Source organism: Ambystoma mexicanum, chromosome 2q (assembly GCF_040938575.1).
Source record: "Ambystoma mexicanum isolate Mex_15411 chromosome 2q, UKY_AmexF1_1, whole genome shotgun sequence".
Classification (NCBI taxonomy): domain Eukaryota; kingdom Metazoa; phylum Chordata; class Amphibia; order Caudata; family Ambystomatidae; genus Ambystoma; species Ambystoma mexicanum.
This window is the reverse complement of record NC_090924.1, coordinates 81,799,693-81,814,327: the sequence shown is the minus strand read 5'-3', so window position 1 is coordinate 81,814,327 and position 14,635 is coordinate 81,799,693. Positions and strand designations below refer to the sequence as shown.

At 45.6% G+C, this 14,635-nt stretch overlaps 1 long non-coding RNA gene across 1 annotated transcript in view; it reads left to right on the top strand.

The window, feature by feature from the left end:
* The window catches only part of LOC138569170 (uncharacterized), a 62,047-nt gene extending 49,010 nt beyond the window's left edge, over window positions 1-13,037 (top strand). Inside the window, exons 5-6 of the long non-coding RNA XR_011303164.1 lie at window positions 7,736-7,824; window positions 10,515-13,037. This is a non-coding gene — a long non-coding RNA (uncharacterized lncRNA). The remainder of the gene's footprint in view (window positions 1-7,735; window positions 7,825-10,514) is intronic.
* Window positions 13,038-14,635: the final 1,598 nt, after the last annotated feature.

Genomic DNA, 14,635 nt, shown 5'->3' with positions numbered 1-14,635 from the left:
CGCGCCTGCCATTTTGAGGCAGAAAGTTGGTTTCTGTCAGGTGTGCACTGTTATGGACACACTGTCCAGGGCTCCATTTTGGCCTGATCTTGCCTGCTGAGCCTGGTGGGAAAGAGAGGATCTCACACTGTGCCACATGACCAGGTAAGTTACAGAATTCCTTTACTTTGCCCATTTATCAGTAAGTCACTTGCTGATAAACGTACAAAGAAAGGGAAAGGTTTTCCACAGTTTGCAAATAAACAATGCAGTGAGCAATGAAAATGCTACACTACCTCTAGACGTACATTTTCATTTTTTTCTGTCAGTTTCTCTTTCCGTTATTTTGAGGGAAAGAGAAACTATTGACGGGTAAAGAAAATGTACGTGTAGAGGTAGTGTGGCATCTCTATTGCTTAATGCAGTGTTTGTTTACATGCACACTGTGGAATGTTGTTGACCATGCCCATCGGCCAGGCCACACTCTCTTCCAATTCTACTCCCACTTAATGCACTGCATTTACCAATGGCAGACATAGTTACTATATGATTGTTTTGCAGAACGAATGCTTGGCCATAGCATGTGTGATTGGGTAGCCTGAACATGTGAGAGTTTTATATAGCGATCCATACGGGGGTCTGTAGATACGGGAGTTTGGCGGAGTTGTTCCAGTGCACTGGTTAATAACATGCATGATTATTGTATATGTATGCAGATTTTGCCAAAATGAGCTAGACAAAACTGATAATTTGTTATGGTTTATAACATTTCCAATGTTGGCAGATTAAGAGATTGTGGCTTATTGCAACCATCGATTGAAGAGTCCAGATTGCAGCTTCTCCGCTGGCCAGTGTCAGCCACTGTCACTTCCATAACGAGCCATGGTGTCATACTTAAAAGTGATAACCCTGTCAACAAACCTGCAACAACCCCCTACATCATCATTGACCGACAGGAACAACCAACAAACATTAACCCTCTCTGTAAAGTCAACGGGTTAGAAGTGCATCTTGTCCGTAAGAGCACCATCAGAAAGGACAGAGCAGAGGTTCAACATTAATAGAGTTTTGACCCAGCAGAAATTAAAAGCGTTTTACCATATCTGAGCTAAGGCGGGAGCCTGGTCAATAACAGACCCTCATGCTTTCCTGTGTGAGCTGCCAGGGCTCTGAGCAGAAGCACACATGTGCAGCTGTTGCAGGTTAGGCATTAGGAGCACTGCCTCCTGACCACGGGTAAAGGTGCTGTGCAGGTTTACCCCATGCCCAGACTGACAGCCCCACACAGAAGAGGGCCATGGCTGCCTGTGCCAAGACTGATACCTACTACGCCCTTACACTGTCCCTCAAGGGCCAATACCTGCTGCTGACTCTTGCTCTATGGCTTGGCCTTGATGTGATATCATTTGGTCCGGATCTTCCCTCCACCACCTCCTGGTGGAGAGGCCATGACCGGAGTGGAAAGTGCTCCTCCCCTGGGGGGCACAGAACGCCCTGCGGCACACTGGTGATGAACGCCAGTGATTCTGTGCGCTGCTGTCCGTGCTGAGTTCACACTGCCATGGGGGCGTGGGCAGGTCACAGTTCTTCTGCCCCCCCATGTCCTCCCAGCATCGAGAGACGGCGCGCCGCCAAGCGTCAGTAGCCGTGACCCCCCCACAGGGGGCGGGAGGGGGGTTATTGAAAGTGAAGTACACAAATTCTAAGCGGCTGCATGCACTCATGTATAATCTGTGTGTGTGTGTGTGTGTATATTTATAATATATATATAATAATTATATTCTCTCATCCTAGATCAATTTTGGGAAAAAAAGCCCTGCTCTCCCCAATGTTATTTTTCATTTTCGATCGTGAGTGTACAATTTGCGCCCTGGCATAGGGATTGGGGGTTGGGTGGGGTTGAGCAACCTGGAGATTAGAATTCAGCTGATTTATGCAGTTCCTTGCTTGGGTTGCGAGAGTTCAAGATTCTATTCCCATAGAATGCTGTTTTGATTTTTAGGATTTCCAACCTGTAGCCCTTTGTTAGCCTTGCAAGGGCGGTTGTGTTGTGAGCAGTGGGGTTGGTTCTCCAGGTCCGTTCCAGATGGTGCTTGTGTTATTTTTTTTGTTGTTTTTTTTTTAGGTTGGTGGTGTACTTACCTGTGTGTGGGACCTGATCTCTGAGAGGTCTGTTTTGTTGGGGTGGTTGAAGTTTTATTGGGGGAGGGGGGCTACCAGAAGGAAGAGTGCAGGGAGTGAGTTGAGGAGGGACTTGCTAAATCTGGGTGATAACGACTTTGTTCCAGAGTGGAGTGAGAGGTGTGGACGTTGGTGGCAGGCAGGGGCTGTGGTTGAAAGTGGCATAGAGAAGAAAATTGCTGCGTGATCTGTCCATGTTGGGAGGCTTGGAGGCAGTGTGGATATGTTGTTTTTGGTGTGAAGATCGCATTGATGGTGTAGCCTCCAGTGTGGGTGGGCTGAGAAATGCGTTGTCAGGTTGAGTGCTGGATGTAGGTTGAAGGTCATTGTCAGAGCGTCGCTGAGTGTGTGCAAAGTTTTTGTTGTACCCACGGGTCCTGTAAATGAGTAGGAAGCTGTGGGAAGTGGATGGTGAGAGTTGGAGTTTTACAAGAAGGGATTCATTTTGATATCAATGTTATACGCTTCACTACAGAACAGCAGAGCCCAGACCCAACTAATGATAAAAGGAAAATGTGAACAAGATATGGAAACAATGTTCGAAGGGAAGGGGTTAGGAAAAATATGGCTACAGATTGTGTCCAGAAATGCCCGATTCAAATTAATCCAATTTAACATCCTGCATCGTGTCTATATGACTCCCCAGAAATTACACATGATACATACCGATAACTCACACCAATGCCCAAGGTGCAGACCAGGTTCAGCAGGTTTCTGGCACAGATTTGACAGATTTGTGAATATTAGCATGCGTCACATCCAGTCAGAACTTTGAAGATTAGCCTGCGTCACATCTTGATGAATTGTGAAGATTAAGCTTACGTCCCATCTGGACAGGTTTGTGAAGATTGGCTAGCATCACATTTAGATAGGTTTGTGAAGATTAGCCTGTGTCACATCTAGATGGAATTGTGAATATCATATGTCCCATCTAAATAGTGATGCCACTAACCAACCTACTAATAAAAAAAAGTGCCCCCTCTGCATACACCTCTCAAACTCTGAACTAAACACAACCATACCTCTAAAGCACAACAAACCACACGCACTTCACTACACCACAACAACAAAACCTACCACACTTAGCCTCGCACAACAGCAAATTTAGGGTACCAACCGAAAAACACACCTAAGCATAGCGAACGGTCTAAACGGAACCGTTGCTGCCAACAGCACATCACAGCCCTCTTGCGCATTCTCTCGCTCAGCCCCACTAACTTGCCCTACCCTCTTGCTTTTCAGATCCGCCAGAGCTCCAGGGGACCAAGCTGGTGGTGGCAGTACGCAGTATAAATATCCTTTTACCATAACACATTGTATGAGAGTGCCCAATCATGCAAGTCTTGTGGCACAGTGTGACTACTAGGATAGATGCTTTATTGAGAGGCCACCTGGACTGTTCTCCCAAAGTGTGTTTACTGGACAGGAGGGAAAAATAGAGTACACAGGAGGAGGATGACAGCATTTTTATTATTGTTAGCAAGACAGAGAATGGCAATTTTTTTGGAGATGCCCAGAACGTCCCCTGCTGGAAACAATGGCTGTCAGCGTACACAGGTGGGTGGCAGCGTAGAAACAGATTACACAAGAACTGAGGAGAAGTGAAAAAAACCATCACAGGATTAATTATCTGCAAACATCTACGGATGATCTGCCACCCTGACTGTACATAACTACAGCCGTCACAGGCTGGCGCGGCAGAGACTACGAAAGACGGATATTGCAGGATGAAATGGCATCATACGTCGGGGCCATTTATGTCGAACTGTTGCTAAGAGGGACATATGTGGTATGGTTTCTGTTTGGGGCAAGCTGGAATGGGAGGGTTGGGGGGGGGGTTATGGGGGAATACATGTTAATATGGGGCTCGCTGTTATTTGACCTGTTCTTTGAAAACCTTAATGAACAGATTAAAAAAAAAAAAGTAAAGGTGCAGGAGCGCCGCAGACTTGGTACATGTCTCCTTCTGCAAGCAAGCAGTTGCCCTTTCAGAATGAAGTATCTGTTCAGCTTTACTCTCCTTATGCTAATATGCTGCATCCTGGCTTATACTATATCTAATGCTAGTAGCTCTGAAATGGCACGAAAATATAACCTTACTAACCTACTCCCTACCTCCGACATCAGTAGTTGGTGACTGGTTGTGGGTGAAATGGGCGCGTGTAGCAGATTTGTGGCTAGGATTTATCCCATGGCCAACTGAAAGCCTTAGTCCCTTATCCATGCAAAGCACTTGAATTGGAGAAGTGTTGAGGACTACCTCCAAGCTTCGAATGCTGAGTCACAGACTCCTCCAATAATCACATTACCTAATATTAGGAACAGCACTGAACGTTCTGACTATTCCGACTTCGCGGGCACGAGCTTTACGCCATGCCGGTAAGGTCATTTGCGCCATGCCGTAAAAGGCACCCAAAATGCCCTTAGCAGCATTTTGGGTGCCTTTTTTGCCCTTACGTTTACATTGTTACATTTAATACACCGGTTGTGTGAAAAACAAGACCTGAGTGGACATTCATCATTGCGCATGTGTCATTTATTAATTTACAGTGCATAGTGTACATGTACCCCCACACCCAGTGCCCTCTGTCCAACTATCATGTCACCTTCTGCTGCCAGGTGTGTCAGAAATATTGTGCAATCACTGACTGGTGCACAGCACGTCCCTCCTGTACATCGGCACCACGATCATGTCCAGCCACTTCTTCTTCATCCCCTTCATCATCACCAGGTGGTAGCAGTTCAATGTCGGGGGATAGGGGCACGTTCTGGCGGATACACATATTGTGCAGCATGACGCATGCCATGATGATCTTGGCCACCTTCTCATGCCTGTAGATGAGTGCCCCACCCGACCGGCTGAGGCAGCGAAATTGTGCCTTTAACAGGCCAAAGGACTGCTCGATGACCACACGGGTACGGGCACGGGCACGGGTATGGGAATGATTGTAGTCCTCTTCGTGCCTGTTCTGTGGGTTTCGGACAGGGGTGAGGATCCACGGCTTCAAGGGATAGCCACTATCACCTGCATGAGAGGCAATTGAAGGTAAATGTCAGGCGAATCATGATGTACAGCTGTACTAGTCACACATGCCTGCAGGTTTAAGTTGGCCACATGCACATGCCCCTGGATGTATTGATGCCTTTTTCAGTCCCTCAATGTGTACTGTGCCATGGACTGATGGTGTGGATTGCATATTCAAGATGATACATGTTGTGCACTGACGTCTTGTTGCACATGCATCGTGTACGCATACAGCTGTGTTGGTGTCAAATTAGTGAGGTGTTGTGTTCTGTGAGATTTACTTAGAGGGAGTGTTGGCAGTAGTATGTGCAATATTGGGCAATCAGCACTGATCATTCCCATGGTTACATGCAGCACTCCTGTGGTTGTGCCGGCCCTGTGCCAGACACTGGATTCCCTAGTAGGTTCAAATTGATGCACTCTCAGGGATGCTTGTCCTGTGTGGTGATATGCTGGAGACAGCCATATAGTGCAAATGCATTGCATGTTGCAGGATGGCGTTACGGAGGGTGAGGGCCACTGATGAGTGGTGCACGTGTTGTGGGATGTGGGGTGGTTTCCTGTTAGTCATGTAGTGATAGGTGTCAACCTTACTTAATTCCTATGAGATTTGGGTGTCATGTACCGTTTGTGATGCTTTGGGGCACAGTGTTCGGTGATGTGCACATCGTGCAGTCACCACACATGACACCAGGGTGGTGTGTGCATCTCTCCCCCCCCCCCCCCCCATTTCAATGCCATGTGCCGGTCATGCAACTTACCAAGCAGCCAGGCACGTCGTCCAGCGTGTCGCTCCATGAAGCGTGGTAGCGTGGAGTTCCGCAGGACCATAGAGTCATGAGTTGATCTGGGATATCGGGCACAACAATGTGTGATGCTCTTGGTGGCGTCGTATACCATCTGCACATTGATGAGAGTGGTATTGGTTGCGGTACACTGCCTCCATGGCATGCAGGACCACCAACTCCACGTGGGTGCAGTCGAGAGCACCTACACAATTTGGCATGCCTGCCAGTGCATGGAAGGCAACCTTTGTATCAAATATCTCCTGGAGAGTCTGTGGTAGGGATGTGTAGTCCCTTGTGTGCTTGAGGAGGGCATCCAGCACTTGGTTCAGTATCCGGGAAAATAAGGGTTGTGATATGCCATGCATGTGCCCCACTGTGTGCTGGTAGGTGCCTGTGGCAAGGAAGTGGAGCACAGACACTACTTTCAGCAGAGGGGGGATGGCGGTGCGTATTTCAATGAGGCTCACTATGTCGTTGTGTATCAGCTCCACTATGGTGGTGATGGTGTCCCGGTCCAGACGGTAAAGGGTGTGGATCTGCTCAGGGGTTAGGTTGAACGGACTGGCTCTGATGCGAGGGATTGGGGGCTGCCGGCGTGGTAACAGTGGCTGTGCTGGTTGGGAATGCTGGCCCTGTCTCACCCTCCTTCTCCTCCTGCGTCTCCTCTGTGGTACCGGCTGTTGTTGCTGGTGTGGCAATACAAGCATGTCCTCCAGCTCCAGTAATGCTACTACTTTTGGAATCATCTTGGTGTCGGAGGGGGTGTGGTGTGTGGGTGTGCTCCTTTTGTACTGGGCCAAACTCCATTGCCTCCACCTGTGCTGATTGCGTGCACCTGTGGCAGTTGTGAACTCTGCTCAGGGCATTTTACGGTAGGTCGGCGATGCCGGTATTTACAGCATGCCGGTAACCACTTTTTCCGCCTTCATGAAGCCGTTATTTACATGTCCGCTTCACTTGTGATCTACTCCAGTTTACGGCATGCCGCTATTGCCGGCATGGTGGGTCGCGTGCCCGCGCCCAGACCTCTATTTACGGCATCGTACTTATCGATGCCGCTAATAGCGGTCGGGCTGGTCAGAATAGCCCGTAGCGTTAATCAATGCCGGTATTACTTTACCAACATCGTTTTTACCTTGGCACCAAGCTCGGAATGACCCCCAATGTCTGAATCATTTGTACAATATCCAGAGCCTTCCCACATTTCAGACCTCATGCATTATTGTTACTCTGTCCATTTTACTAGGAGGAGAAACCAGGTGATCTCCAAGCTGATTTATTGGTCCTCGCATTTACCCCGTGCTACGGTGGTGACAGCACATAGATAGATTGGCAGTGATGTTAATGTAGCCTCAGACATGGCAAGTGTGCCACATTCTATCCACCTGGTATCTGTGCTAGGGTCTTGTGAGATTGATGATTTAAGCGGAGTGTTGGGGAAGAACCTAGGGTGACTGATAGACTTAGATGCCAACTGATTAATATACTAGATTCTAGGAATAATACTAAAATGGAAAAAGTCTGGTTCCAGTCTACTAATGCTCATTGCCATTTATCTTGCAATCTATATGATAGAACGTGTACTATGATACAACACTGTCACCTGAGGTCAAATTAAGCGAGTTCATGAAATATACTAGAGTATACAGTCAGAAGTTGTGGGTTGATGCCATATCAGTTATATAGAACAGGATATCGGCATTTAGTGTTGAATGCAATGTTAGCCACAGTTATATTCACTGGTCCATTGTCTGCCTTTCAGACCACCACTCATTTTCCTAATTGCTCGGGGGGAGCTGGAATTACACTGCAGCAGCATAAAGAGGAGCTGTTCAGAGAGCAACAGGAAAGGTAAGTGGTAGATAAAATATGGAATGGGTTGAATACTGCACTTGCTGCTAAGGGTATTGTGATGAATCCTGGGGTGACATCACTTCTCCACAGGGGAGAGCTCTTTCCCATGACGCTAGACTGCTACCCGATAGTCACCCTAGAGGTGGTAATATATGGGAGGACCCCATAGGGGAGGGACTCCCCTGCTGGGGATAAGGACGTCCACCTGGGGAAAAACCTCTACCACCAACACAGCACATCAACCCCTACCCTCATGGTGCCCTTTTCATCTGCCCATGATAGTAGAACCATGTACTACTGTAAACCAATGACGGTGACCAGTATAAGACCTACTGAGACGAAGAAAGTGAGAGGCGTATGGAGTGACTAGATGCCAAGTATTGCAATAAGGTGGATAAGAGACTCACAAAAGTTGCTGATGTTACGCGAGGGCAGTGTCAACAGTATGAACAGGAAAACGAGAATGGACAAAGGCGATCTCCTTGTAGAAACCAGGAGTACGCAAATGAAGTCAGTGAAGACCAAAGTCGGAACGCTGCAGCCGAAGCAATCGCGTCTCTCCGGCAACTAGAGAGGAAAGGCAGGACGTTGCTGGAGCATCCAGGGAGCCGACTCACTTGGTGATGTCACCACTGGTAGGTGGACTGTCTGGTCCAGAAACAATGCTGAGACCAAAAGCCTGTTGCGGAGCCGTGCAGGAAGCGAGAAGGAGGAAAGGCCCCTCAGAAGAACCAGAGCCATGTCCCCAAGGCACCACAGGTAACGGGTAAGGCGGGAAGACCAGGTGGGGTCTGGGAAAAGGCCCATCTCACTGAGTGCACCGGGAGTCATCTCCCTTGCTGCAGTGGCACAGCCATTACCACTGCTCAAGTAGACTTTCAAAAGGTTTATAAGGAGTACACAGAGGAGCCTGGAAAATATACTTATCATCCAGGCATTAAAGGGGGGCCAGATAAAGCCATCAGCTTTTCTACTTCCAGGAAAGATTTGAAAGAATTGATGCAAGCGTTCTGTAAAAGTGCTGAAGGATTGTCATAGGTAACTTTGATAAAGGAACCAGGGGAACGGAGTCCTTCTGCCGGTGAAGGAACTTTACTTTTGTTATAGACTTTTGGTAAGTGTTAGGGTTAGATTGCTAGGTTTCTGACAGAGGACGGAGCACATTATTTTTGGATGGACATTTTGACAGGCCATTAAAGTTTCCTAGGTTGAGACAGAGCAAGACCCTTAGGAGTAGGGAGAGAGGTTATTTCTTTCATAAGTTTGTAGCTCCATACATGACACCTCCCTGTCAGTCTCCTTCTTTTACACCCTCACAGTATCTATTAAGGGACAGATTTGGAAGGCCATGTGGACCATCTCGAAAAAGTAGCCGAACTTATAACTTGAGCAGAGCTCTCCAGCAGTAAAGCACTCGTCGGGGAACGTCATGTGATTGGTGTCCTCCGCCAACATACCTGAAATGCACTGCAGCAGTTGATGAATTGATAGCTGAAAGGGTTCTATGTAATTTCATTCATGGGGTACATTTCGGTTGGTCTTCACCCCTGAAAACCTCCACCCCCAACCAGGTGTGAGTATTTTTTTACCAAAACAAATTACTGAAATTGATTTATTTTTGGGGGGGGTCCCTCCGCCCCCCAATTACTTCTTTTTGTATTTAACCTATTCCTGACCACCCCATATATACACTTTACTAACCCCCCCCAAACTTTTCTATGAGTTTTTTTCGGCACAATGTACTCAGAAAAAAACGGACATTTCACCCATCGATAAAAGAACGTTATACCAGCTGAAAGAACTTGCACTGGGATATGGCATGTGAAGAAGTGCAAGACTTCCTGAATTACCAGTTGCTCTCCATTCGGGATGATGTGCGGCACAGCAGTTGGCCGAGACAGTTGGGGAAACGGCTTTGGGGGGGGGGGGGAGGAATACGAGATTACCTGTGGCCTTGGAGAAACTTCTGGAGATGCAGTGGGTGGTTCTGTAAAGCAAAAGACTGCTCTGTCACTGCATAGGTATCAATCCATGGTTTAAGGGCCCGAGGAGCAGAATACTGCCTGGTCCACGGGCAAGGTGCAACTGGTAGTGCAGCTTAATTTCTGCCCCGAGACTAACCCCTGATTTGTGGTTTGTAAGTGGCTCTAATTGGAAATTATAGCTTTTGTAGCCACCCTACTTGCAATGTTTAAATAAATTAGATAAAGGTCCGATTATGCTGGTGGGAAAAAATATTTTGAGAAGAGGAGGTTAAAGGGTTTACCGTAGCAGGGAGATGCTTGTTCCAAGGTAAGGATAAGTGTGTAGAACTAGTTTTACCACCAGAAATTGATTTGCATTTCTCTGTGCATACTGAAACTAGACAGTTTGTGTTTCAGCCAGCGGTAAAAGAAAAAGTAGTAATTGTCCATTTAGAGGTTCTGAAGGATTGGCCGAAACTGATGCCTCTGATGTTTGAACAGGAAGAGAAAGTTGTTGAAGATATCAGGAAGGGTAGCATTACTAAACGTTTGCAGATATTAGACACAGTGCATAATGGGGGAAAGCAAGTTTTTTGAGGTGGCATATCGTACAGCCACAATGTTTCTATGGGGATATCTTATGTGCAGTTCACCAAGAAGTGTCTGAGCAGCCTTACATTACCACCACTGTGTGTTTAACAATGTTCTCTCTCATTTTGACAGGGGTAACAACCTGTTGTCGCTTTTGCTGTCAGGGAAGTGAAGCTGTAGTCATTGCTACAACGCCACGAGCTCGGCTCCCCTTCACTCAACATTTGATGACTACGCCTCCTTCACACTGTTGGGTGTTGCATCAAGAAACCAAGGCATTTGAACAAAAACTGATGTCTATTGCTAGTGGAGCTTCCGATGACATTTGTTATTGTTGCAAATGTAAAAGTAATTAACAATACTAATACAATAGCTAGGTTAGGTTGATTTTCTACACCAAGGAAAAGTAGAGTAATCAATAGTTACGAACAGTCATGAAGTTCTCTGTACAAAGGGAAACAGGTGAATTGAATGGGGCGAGGGGAATTGCCAGGGCAAGATGATTCATTTTAACTGTGCAGGAATCGCAAAAGTGGGGTTATGCCAGTGATGGTGTCCGTGGGTCATGATAATTGATGAATATGACATAATTGCCTCCCATCCATATAAATGCGAGAAAAGGTAGAATGAATGAAATGGTAAATGTTTCCAGGTGTATTATGGCACTTCATTCTGTTTTATGATCCCAGCATGATGTCTGTTCCCATATTGAGCTGGGGTGTGTTTTTTAATTTTTCTTTAATAAATCTTAGCTATTCCCCGAACCTTATTGCCAATGCTTTTTTTTGGGAAAGTCAATAAGGACGTAAGCAGTATAGTGCAAAGTAGAGTGTAAGGATCAGCACTTTTGAGGTGTTTAGTGACAGTGGGTGAAGACCATGCAGCCGCAATCTTTGGATTGCATCGGTTATGACCAGACCGAACAATGGAGCTTTGAGCACAAGCATAAATTCACAGGTGCGCAGTGGACCAATGGCCCTCACCTGAGGAGAATGGGACCGGATGTTGTCAGCCATGGCGAGTTGACCAGAAATAAATGGACATGTGATGAAGAAAGGGTGGTTGGAACTGATGAAGGACTAACATTGAATATGACGAGTCTGTTGTTCTAAGGGGGTGGGGGAATCACAAGTTACGAAAATTGACGAGAGGCCAAACCTTTAGGGAGGTATAAGGAGAGGTGAACTGAAGGGTGGGGTTGAGTTTGTCTTGGTAGTGGGATGGGATGTTACACTGTCTGAAACTTGCAAGTCTTGGAATGAAGTTTGCTTGTTCATCCCTCTGAAGACTAATTGGTTGGTCATTTCTATGGTCGTTGACTGGCATCCTATGCAAATTACAACCTTACAAACCTAAAGGTAGTGATCTTTGCCAAGTGTAGCCTCAAACCACAAAGTGCTGTCATCTTTTGCCAGGTAAATCCTGAAATGCCACATAAATGTATCCGCCGTTTTATTTTTTTATTGTATAGTGCAAATTACAGTGATCTCTCTTTGTGATCTCACTTTGAGGAGTTAAGAAAGATAGACCATGTGAGGTAAAGCAATTTGGCCAGGATCACACATCTTAATGGATAAGCCGGGATTTGTAGTTTTTTCACAATCTCCAATTTATGCAATAGAACACATCTACCTCCCATCTTTAATTTTACAGCATTATACTAATGTGACATTAGTGCCATGTTTTTATGTTGATGGGTTGTTGACATTTTGGTACAATACATTTTGTAGTAATGTTTTTTTTATTGTTTTAGAAATAATTGTATATGTTTTTTAATTTATAGGGAAAGTTAGGAATAGTTTTTTTAAAAAAGGAAATAAAATGCATTGTTAATTACAAATACTGATTGATAGTATATAATTAATTGTGCATTAATTGCCATAGAAATAGAATCTAATTATCTTGGATTAACACAAACATTTATTGTCACAATTTATCCCAAGTTATATAAAAAACATATTTTTTGCTTGAGAGAACATGAAGATGAGAGCATTAGGGTACCAACTGCTGAGGAGGAGGAAAGAAGTAAAGTAACCATAAGAGGGAAAGTAGTAGTTGGGCACCCTCTTTTCCTACCATGTTGTCTCGGCCTGGATCGTGGACTTCAGGACCTACCACGCCTCCCATTGACTCCATCTGAGATTCCAAAGTTCCCACAGAGGTAGAACGCATCAAGGTACAGAGCCAGAAGATGAGACTAGGAACCAGAATTAACTGGACAAGAATGAAGAGAAAGAAAGTGGAGTCATCTCTGTGAAGACCAGTATTGCTGAAATGAAGACTATCCACAAGCCCCAAGAGAAGGCAGGTCCCAGATACTGGCAGAGCCTTTATTTGAAGACTCATTTTAAGGCTGCAAGAAAGCCATTTTTTAACTTTATATTTACGGTGTAATTTTAGTTAGAAATTGCCATACATATCCACACACGTTTCAGTTGAACTTTCTCATCCCCTTTTGATTTTACTTCCACACTGTTATAGTTTCCTAATAAGACACCTTGACTGTAAGCAGCTGTATATTACCTATCTCTTGACATTGGCTTCCCGATTCCTTATGTCTTTGCCCATTCTGTTATATGTTGTATTGTATATCTAGCGCGCTGAGGCCTGTGGGTTAGTTGGCACTATATAAAAATAAATTGCAATATAATGTTTTGTGTGTGTCTGGTGATTGATCCCCGTCATGATGTGAGAATATTACTTTAGTACGCAAGACTTTATGCAGAGTATATACCATGTTAAGGCTCTGACTTTGTTTTTCTATGGCATAAGAGGTATAATTTGTAATGCTAATAGAAGATTAGGGAGAATAATGTAAGAGTTTTTGTGTCTCTCGTGGGTGTGCACATCATTTCAAGCATGCCATGCTCGAGCAATGTGTGGGCAGTTCTGTAGTCATGCACTAGGACAGTGCTTGATGCTGCAGGTACCTCTGGGCTCATATCAGTGAGTGGCACTTACACCACTCTGCGTGAAATGTGCAGGGTGTGGAAACTCTTCTAAAGATGCAACATCTCTGCATAGAGGAAGCAGTTAGCGTTAGGAGTCCCCTGTTGGAGTCCATATATGCAGTATTTCAGCCATTTAGGCGCTCAACTCAAATGCTTACAACTGCCACAATCTGCTAATAATGCCGGTCGGCACTAGTTGTACAGGATTATAGGACCGCTGGCTGCCAAATCGCACAAATTACCTAATTTGGAAAGTTTGAATGCAACCCTCCTGCGTGGCTCTTGACCTATGAGTATTCTTCAGCAGCCTTTGTACAAATCATTCAGAGTCTAGTAGCTGTGTAGCACGATGGGCAGGTGTTCACTTAAGTGGCAAAACTCGTTTGTCTGTTCAGCTGCATTTGTAGATCCGATCCCTGTCTTTGACCCATGGTTCAGCATGTACAGTGTGCCTGTTGATGCAATAGGGTGCTGGTTGATGGTGGTGGTCTCAACCACTACACTGGCTCCCTTCATCTGGAAGCAGTTGGGGAACAGCCCCTGTTGTGGCCTGCTACACTTTTCCTATACCTTTCACTCAACAGCTTCTTGATGTAGATGGAGGTGTATGGTCCCTTTTGAGGGTAGTGAATGCTTAAGTATGCAAGATTGACACTGGAGCCAAGTTACAAATGATTGATTAGTGGTCTGTATTAGTCATCTTTAATTATATGTTTGTTGGGTAGTTGGACTCTGCACAGTCAGTCCATCCTCTCCTCATGCTATAACTGGTCTGCTTGAAACATTAACACATATTACAAATGCAGTGTTCCTTGCATCACATCATTCAACACTTGCTTTGCCTGTTGTTGAAGGACTTCACCTGGACGGTTTACTTGCCATATCTGATCCCTAACTGGCATATATGGAACTGTTTTGTGTTCTCTTTCTAATTCCTGTCCCATTCAGATGAATGTCACAATGTTGTAATTCTTGTCCTTTGCAAAAGGCTGCCTAGCTGAAAGCATTTATAAAAATCTAAAACCTCTTGAAAAGGGACAAAGGGCGCTGTAGGGGCCAGCACTGGTTTAGCACTGGAAAGTGGATCTTGTAGTTGTGGCACATGAGTGGATCTGGAGGGGGAACACTTGAGAACAAATCTGAAGGGTGTCATTTGCGAGTGGTCTGGAAAGTGAGGTCTAGTGGAGGGCAATTTAGGTCCCGGTCAGATGGGGCTATTCAGTGTTTTTGATGCAAGTTAATGTAGGCATGTTCTGAAATGAGAATTTCAAAACTGCAGAGTAGGTCTGGAGGGGAAGCACC